The following is an 8,954-nucleotide window of genomic DNA, read 5'->3' as shown; positions in this document are numbered from 1 at the left end:
TTGGACCCTAAAATATGACCCCGCTCAACTTATTAACCGCCCCTGTCCTCTCTCCAGGAGTTGCAAGTAGTTTCTGGTGTTTGTAGTTTGCTGGAGGTCGTGCGCAGCGCTGACCCGAGGGGTGGGCTGTGATGCGGTAGGCACGTGGCCAGGTATGCCGGGCGCCCGTTTGGTGTCTCTGAACCCTTTACACATCGTTCGGGGCCATATGTGGAAACCTCGGTCGAACACCCTACGAATGGAACCTGAATAGGCGATAAACCTGGACTAGAGACTTCTGTGGTTAGTCAGGTCGTGGTCTACACCCACGTCGGCTTTCGCTTGAAGTCTGCCAAGCACATGTCGTGTGCAGAAGCTAAGTGGTGGAAACATGTGTGAAGAAGTACACCCCTGCAGGGTTATAAATGATATATTCGAATAGCCGCGTCCGCGGTAAAGGACCTCTGGGTTGCCTATACAGTTTATAGACAAGTGAAAGTGAATACTCTAAAATGCGCAAGATAAGTGTGAGTGATATGGATGGCGTTCTCGTAGGAAGACGGGAGCAGATCCATAGTGGTGTATTGATATGGTGAATATGTGGACTCGAGTGCGCCACCTCAAAAGAGTTGCTTGCAGTCGTAGTTTAGGATAGCCACCGAGTCAAAGCTGGCTTGTTGCAGTTAAACCCCACCATCCCTTTGTTGATGACTAGCAAAGTGGCCCGCTCGATGCGCGGGCTAGGATTTTACAAATATAAAAAAAATCCTTTTGCAAACAAAATAACATCTTAGATACCTTTGGTTTCCTTGTTGACATTTGAATATTTATGTTTCAAATGAATCTTGTACCTACATGCCATGCATTCTTTCACCAACTGTTATGATCAAACCCGTTGCACAATTTATGTTTATCTTGTTTAATGGTGATCTAGCGTGGTTCTCCATTTTAAGAATATTTTTCTATAATCACGTAATAAGCAGGTGTTAATGGTTCCATATAGGCATATATAAATTTCTTAAGGACTGTCTAAAAATGACACCTTTACTTACGACTTGTAGATGTGTGTACCAATAATCTGCATGTTTTGTAGATATAGGAATATATATATGAAATTATACCCATTTACATGCAATATTAAAACAATTTTCTAGTAGCAATACTATCAAAGACATTGAATTTTCTAAGTTTGTATGTCTACATCAGCAAGAAAATATCGATTCATGCAATGTTATGGTTGAGTTCCTTGGTAATTAGTTAGAAACTTTTCAGCAAATTTTCCCTTGAAGTTATCCATCCCTTCACTGAAACATAACACCATTGACTAAAAAAATTGAATATGCATAATCATATGTATATCACAAATATTACAAACTTGACTATGCAAACTGAAGATGCAGAATAGAAAAGTTCAGCAATTTTCCATACAACAATACATTGGCGGACAATAGCATTTCGAACTTTGTGCAAGCATTGTTTTTCCTATCTTGTAAGAAGTGACATGTCTCTTGTGGTAAGGATCTGAAACTCTGTGCATTGCCAGATTGTAATTAGTTAGAACCTCTAATAATTGTAAGTAAAAGCAAAGAAGATTGAAGTCTTTTTGTCGACAGGCATGAATATATAGATTCAGTTATCATTCCCCTGCAAAAAAAAAAGATTCGGCTATAATTTTGCTTTAGGCAAAATATCATACTTATCCTCCAACTACCATGATATACTTTTCCCAATCAAATATAGATATACTTAATGATGGTTGCATAATAAGAAAATAACACATATAAGACAACATGTACGTTTTCTGCAAATAAGATTGCTTCACCAATCTTTCTCGTGTACCCATGCATCAATACATCCTAGTCAACGTCCTTGCACACAGAGCCAAGGATACCAAGCGTCCAAGAGTGTTGGAATTCGTCCACACGAACGACCACATCAAAATCATACGAACGCACACACACAAACTTTTAGCCAAGGGCTCATGGTGTGCCCTCTCTTTTTCCTCTTAATTTCGTTTCTCCCTTTTCTCCCCGATACAACTCACGGTGTTTCCAACAAAGAGGAGTCCTGGAATGACACCCCTACTAGCTTGTTGTTGTACTTCAAGGCTCCAACTGCCCTCCTTCGCAAATCTCCGTATGGAACTGGCTGCTAAGAACAGTACGGTTGTCGCACTAATGCAAGTTGATGGCAATGGAGTTCCATGCCTTCTCCTATAACATCAACATGACCCTGCTGAAGATAGTCAACAATGAAGACATATAACACCCACTCCAAGATCCGATGGTGATGAAGGTCACATCACATGTGCCGTCAACAGTTTCCCTTAACATGTGTGTTCCAGGCTTCCTGCACTTCCTTTGTCTGACCGAAGGGGCATAGTCAATGTTAGTCCATGAGAAGAAATCTAGAAACTCATCACATCCATGCGACTTCTTAGCTGGTACACAGTCGATACCACCATGTAGTGGCTCTCCTATAAGTTAGATCTGGTATCTTCTCAAAAAAAAGGTTGAATCGGATCAGTTAGTTTTTATTGAAATATAAGTATCCATCATATCAATGGTTAGATGATTTTAATTTTTGTGTTAATTTGCTTATTTTTTTCGATCAGTACATGCGTTGTATATATAGCAAGCCAGGCTAGCTTGTGCTGCATGTTATTTTAGGATCCCATGACGCAAGCAAGGTCCACGTGGTGGAGAATGCATGCGTACATAATACTCCCTCCGTTCCTAAATACTTGTCTTTCTAGGCATTTCAATAAGTGACTACATATGGAGCAAAATGAGTGAATCTACACTCTAAAATATGTCTACATACATCCGTATGTAGTAGTCATTTGAAATATTTAGAAAGACAAATATTTAGGAACGGAGGGAGTACATGCTAGGCCGCATCTGATGTAGTGTTTTCTAATTAAGATCCCATGAGTCATGGAAGGTGGAGAAAATAAAAGTTTTTTTTGTTAGGATCCCATGATGCAAGCAACGTACTGTTGGTGGAGATAAGAAAAACGAAAAAGGCAGGACCAATACCTTTTTTTACATTATAATTATGTAATGGCAATGGTGGGTAATTTCTCTACATAAATTATTATCTAATATCTACATCATTTTATCTAATAAAATAAAAGTTTGCATGTTTCTCATTAAGTTTGTGGTAATTTGTAGCTTATTTCTCTTTTTTCATATAACACATTTACTTACGACTTGTAGATGTGTGTATCATTAATTTGCAAACTTGGTATATATAGGAATATATATGAAATTATAGCTATTTACATGCAATATTAAAATAATTTTTCTAGAAGCAATACTATCAAGGACATTAAAGTTTCTAATTTTGTATGGCTATGTCAGCAAGAAAATGGGGATTCATGCAGAGTTATGGTTGAGTACCTTGGAAATAAGTTACAAACTTTTCAGCAAACTTGTCCTTCAAGTTATCCATCCCTTCCCTGAGACATAACACCATTGACTGAAAGAAATTGAATATGCATAATCATAAGTATATCAAAAATAATACAAATTTGACTCTAAAAACTGAAGATAAGAGAGCTAAATTAAAAAGTTTACCAGTTAAGCATACAACAGTACATTTGCGGAAATAGCATTTCGAACATCTTGTCAGATCACATAATCAAAAACCATGATAAATTATTAACCGGCTGCATCTGGTCTCAACGTTTGGTTCATTTCTTTACAGTCTCGATGCCACAAGAACTTTGCTGCCCTGCTAACGACGATGGCAGCTTTGCCTGTGTTGAACTTAATTAGCATCATCTTGTAGGTGTGAACATATACTAAAATAGTAATCACCTATAAATATATTGACATGTGATGGTTAAGGAAAAATCGTAATCGAGCCATTGATTTACAGTACCAGTTGTGGCTAGGCATGCATCAACCTGCCGTTAACTATCCATTTTCGAGGAGCACGTTGCAGCCAGTAAGAATGCACTCAAGGAGTTTCATTGGCGATCATGCCAAAACCACAACTTCATGTCGTTTTCTTCTGTACGTTGAGGGCGACGAAACCGTCTTCTCTAGGATATTAAATGACCATGGCCGACCACCAACACCGAACTGCTTGCTCGCCCATGTGAAATTTCCCTTTTGATCTTCTTCAGCAACCTGTCCATGTACGTCACACCAAGAAAAACACGCTACGCGCTCCAGCTCCAAGCTTTCCGAATTCTTTTTCCCCCAGAATTTACACATAGAAGCCCGTAGATCTAACTAAGTATAAGCTGCAGATGAACCTCAACTTCTGAAGATTAGAGTGCATACAAAGTATCAAGCTTCAAATGACAGTGGCATTAATATTAAAAATCATTCTGTCCATAAGATTGGTATAAATCATTGAACTTCTGAATAATAGACTACATAGGAATAAACACAAATTAAGTCAGCATAAACATAAAATAATGAAATATACTACCATCTGAAGTACATACCACAGGGCTTGTGTAGGTACATAGGAAGGTATATGCACTTCACCTTCTTCCTGCTAAATGTAAATTTCTCCAACTTTCTAGCAGTCTGCACACATGACCTCATAGTCCAAGCATGAGAGGGAAGTCGTTCTATTATTTCTCTACCGCCAAGCTTTTGTAGTTCTGTTTACCCACGATTTCCACGGAAAAGTTTCCCGACCTAATCAAGATCAAGTTGTGATACAGCTGCAATGTTCACCTGAAACCAAAGAGTAGGCGGAGCAAGGATGAATACATAAGCATGATCTTCCGTTCACACAATACCTCTAAAAGAAGGTGTATCAAATAATTGCATCAGACATACTACAGACATCGTCTTATGTCACTGTTCAGGCCTACTAAGTGTGATACAAAAGAAGAAAAAGATCAAAATATATAACAATCTATAGACCATATGCTGTAATTTATGGAGAAATAGATGGTACCTTTTATGTAGTTACCGGTGCCTAGCTAGATCACCTGGGCGTGTGCAATATCTGTTTATCTGATGTTGCAGACCTCCACAAAGGACTTGATCTGATTTGTCTGCATTATTCATAATTAGAGGGAGGGAGAGCGTCAGGACCTGATGGTGTAAAGAATCAAGGAGAGGGAGGGAGAGCGTCAGGACCTGATGGTGTAAAGAATCAAGGAACCTTCTGCCGCTGGCCAAACATATATACATCTTGCTATGTGTGGATCTTCACATCAGCTAGATCACCCCAGTCGTTCATCCAAGGGGAATCGCCGGCCATCATGATGGGTATATTTACATAGCATCTTGATCTCCGTGGATCATCATGTCCGCTGGATCATGTCGGCCGCCCCGACGGTGCAGCTAGCCATGTATGGAAGGAGCGGCTCCAGCAAGATCATGTATTTATGATCTCCATCTAAATCTGAGAAGTTTCCATGATGGTGTAGTCATCATGTAGGGGAGGAGAGGATCAGCTTGCTCCATGAGAAGGATCGAGGTGATCTCCAGGCAGATGCGGCGGCGACGTGAGGACTCAGGATGGGTAACTTTTTTTAGGGTAAAGAAAGCTAAGGGGATTGAGCAGAGTTATGGGAAACCTTTTTGAGAAAAAGGCTTTCGCCCCGCTATATAGATATAGCAACCGCCCGATACAACCAAGAGTTCAATGCTGGGGCAAACAGCACAAGCATGCCCAAAAGAAACAAAAGAGAAAGAAGAGAGAAACTAACGTCAACAGCATCGGATCGACGAAAACGAAGATAACCCAAAACCGTTGCGCCCACCGGAGATGTACCACACCTCGCTCCAGGCACCTCGAACCTCCGCATACCAAGCAGCACCTTCAGGAAGGAACACGACGATGACGACGCTGCTGCCCGGACAGGTCCTAGGGTTTCCTCCGGTACGCGGAGGGGCGTGGGGAAGGGGAAGATCCGACGCCCTTCAGGAAGGAAGGATGGCGCCCATGGGCGTCACCGCGTCGGTGCCGGCAAGCCGGCTCGGATTTCTCCCATCCGCCAACACCCACAACCCCGAACAGTCCGACGCGCTCCACCAGACAAGCCACCCACGAACGTGCGCCACCACGGCCTTGCCATCATCACCGCCGCCTCACCGTGGTCATCGAAGCGAGACCGACGAGAGCGAGAGGGAGTAGCCGGGAACGAAGAACGGCAGCGAGAGCAACCACGCCGGAGGAGACAACCTCCACCGCCATCGGCGGTCACCGACCGGACGCGGCAAGGGGAGCGTACCAGGCCCTCGAGGCCCGGCCGAGCCCAAAAGGGGCTCGTGAAGCACCCGTCGCCGAGCTGCAGTAGACGTGCCGCCGACTCCACCACCCCCCGCACGAGCCGCACCACCACCGGCCCTGCCGGAGCCGCCGCAAGCGCGACCGAGACAGGCCCGCCCAGACCCAGATGGGGCCCAAAAGGGCCCAGATCTGGGCCGGGAGGGCGCCGCCACCATCCATCGCGTCAGCGTGCCGCAAAGTGGCTGCGCCAGCGCCTCTAGGCCACCCGAAGTAGCGCCGCCAGGAGCAGCCGCCGCTGCCGGAAGCACCGCTGACCGAGGAGCACCGCCGCGGGACGCACCACCCGAGCCGTGGCACTGCGCGCGGGGAAGGAACGGCCGCCGCCGCCGTCAACACCACGCGGGTAGGGCCCGGTGGCGCAGGACGGCGGCGGCGGGAGGCGGGGAACGGGAGGGGGGCGCTGGGGGCGGGGAGATGAGCCCCCGGTCGCCTCGCTCGGGGAGGCGACGCGGGGGGCGGCCAGGAGGGAGGAGGGAGGCAGGGCGCGGGGCGGCGCGCGCGGCCGGCCGCCGGAGGCGCGGGAGGGGAGGGGAAGGGGCCGGCGGCGGCGGTGGAGCGAGGGGGGAACCCTAGCTCGGGGACTTGAGTTTGACTCTCTGTAAGCTCCGCAAAGACGTTGTTTACCGAGTGCCCCGCAGACGTGATTTGACGATTACCTGGGAAACCTTTTTTACATGGAATAAATCAATAGAAAAGGCCCAGTGAAAATTAGTAAATGGCATAGGTGGGTAATTCTATCAACTCTAATCTACAGGTTGTGGTTATTTGGTCTGTTAAATTAAAGGTCGGATGTTTCTAATTATTGAGTGATTTTCTAGAGTATTTCTCTAATTTCTAGTTTGCTCATTAATTACTTTTTATATATAATAGATGATGCATATGTAGCTAGTCTTGATGTAAGTCTTGCTGGGTACATTTGTACTAATGTTTGCTTAATTTATGTTTTTGCGTTTAGCTTGTTACCTCAGCTACGATCTAGTGCCTTCTGGAGGGTCTTGTAGATAATTACACTTCACAACCCTTTTTATTTGTAGATGTCTGCACTCAGACATGTTAAGCTTCTGCATGTGCTTGACTTGTATTCTCTGAATGTAGGGTCATGATACCCATGATTGTAATACTTGGCTCCTTGGATCCTAATGAATAAATACTTTGAGTTGTAGAGTCATGCTGTGATGCCACGTTATATTTGCACATATCGAGCATATTGTGTGTATGATTATTGAAATGCTTGGTTTGTGTGGGATCCGACAACCTAGTTGTTTATTCTTGGCAGCCTCTCTTACCGGGAAATGTCTCCTACTGCTTCCACATATCCATGGCAGCTTGCTACTGCTCCGGAACACTTAGGCTGGCCGGCATGTGTCCTTCTTCATTCCTGTGTCTGTCCCTTCGGGGAAATGTCACATGTTGTTTCTTTAAATCCCTGTAGCTTGCTACGACTTGGGTTCATACGTTGATGATCGACCCGTTCGTTGCTGGGTCATGTATGCCTGTCCCTGTAAGTTAGCGCCACCTTGGGTTTATGACTAGTCATGTTGGCCCGGGTTCTTTGTCATATGGATGCTAGCGGCACTATCATATACGTGAGCCAAAAGGCACAAACGGTCCCGTGCCAGGTATGGTCGCACCCGTGGGAATACCGTGCATGAGGCCGAAAAGTGATATGATGTGTTACATGCTAGATCGGTGTGCCTTAGGATCGGGGTCCTGACACTTACAAAGGTGAGATCTGATAGAGATAGATAAAACTAAATAAAAAATAACTAAATATTTTGGGTTTTTTTGGTTTATAGATTTGATAAAAGATAGCAAAATAGTAGATCAGAAATAAGTATGATGGAAAATATACCCAGGGGCCATAGGTTTCACTAGAGGCTTCTCTATTGAAGGCAAAAAATATGCTGGGTGAACAAATTACTGTCGAGAAGTTGATAGAAAAGCGCAAAGTTATGACGATATCCAAGGCAATGATTATCCATATAGGCATCACGTCCGTATCAAGTAGACCGACTCCTGCATGCGTCTACTACTATTACTCCACACATCGACCGCTATCCACCATGCACCTACAGTATTAAGTTCATAAAGAATAGAGTAACGCCCTAAGTAAGATGACATGATGTAGTTGAATTAACTCGAGCAATATGATGAAAACCCCATCTTTTTATCCAAGATGGCAACTATTCAATACGTGTCTCGCTACCCCTACTTTGTCACTGGGTGAAATCACGCAAGATTGAACGCAAAGCTAAGCACCTCTCCCGTTGCAAGAAAAACCAATTTAGTTGGACAAACCAAACCTATAATTTGAAGAGAAATACAAAGATATCAAATCATGCATATAAGAATTCAGAGAAGGTTCAAATAATATTCATAGATAAGCTGATCATAAATCCACAATTCATCGAATCTCGACAAACACATCAGAAAGTGCAACTAATCCCCGGGTGGTTTTGGTAATTCATAACAACATATAGCTCATTGAACTAATATCCATTCAAGATTAATGTTTCAGAAAGTTAAATGATCAGTATGGCATGGACTAGAGATGTGGACCCCTCAAAATGCTAAGGACACATATTGGCAAAAGCTCAAGACTCTACATTTTCATTTTAGTGATCAAAGATCACATTGAGTCCATAGGAAAAGCCAATACAATTAAAAGGGGATGAGGTGTTGCTTAATGGCTTGCTTGCTCAATATGC

At 43.8% G+C, this 8,954-nt stretch overlaps 1 long non-coding RNA gene across 1 annotated transcript; it reads right to left on the bottom strand.

Moving 5' to 3' along the window:
- Positions 1–1,740: 1,740 nt before the first annotated feature.
- Positions 1,741–6,871, bottom strand: LOC123110934 (uncharacterized). The gene is made up of 6 exons (XR_006453846.1): positions 5,088–6,871; positions 4,903–5,002; positions 3,865–4,676; positions 3,558–3,739; positions 3,381–3,459; positions 1,741–2,343 (listed from the first exon to the last, which is right to left on the bottom strand). It is a non-coding gene; the product is annotated as an uncharacterized lncRNA (long non-coding RNA).
- Between the last annotated feature and the right edge of the window lie 2,083 nt (positions 6,872–8,954).

This window comes from Triticum aestivum, chromosome 5B (genome assembly GCF_018294505.1).
Source record: "Triticum aestivum cultivar Chinese Spring chromosome 5B, IWGSC CS RefSeq v2.1, whole genome shotgun sequence".
Lineage (NCBI taxonomy): Eukaryota > Viridiplantae > Streptophyta > Magnoliopsida > Poales > Poaceae > Triticum > Triticum aestivum.
This window is presented reverse-complemented; position numbering and strand designations above follow the sequence as displayed.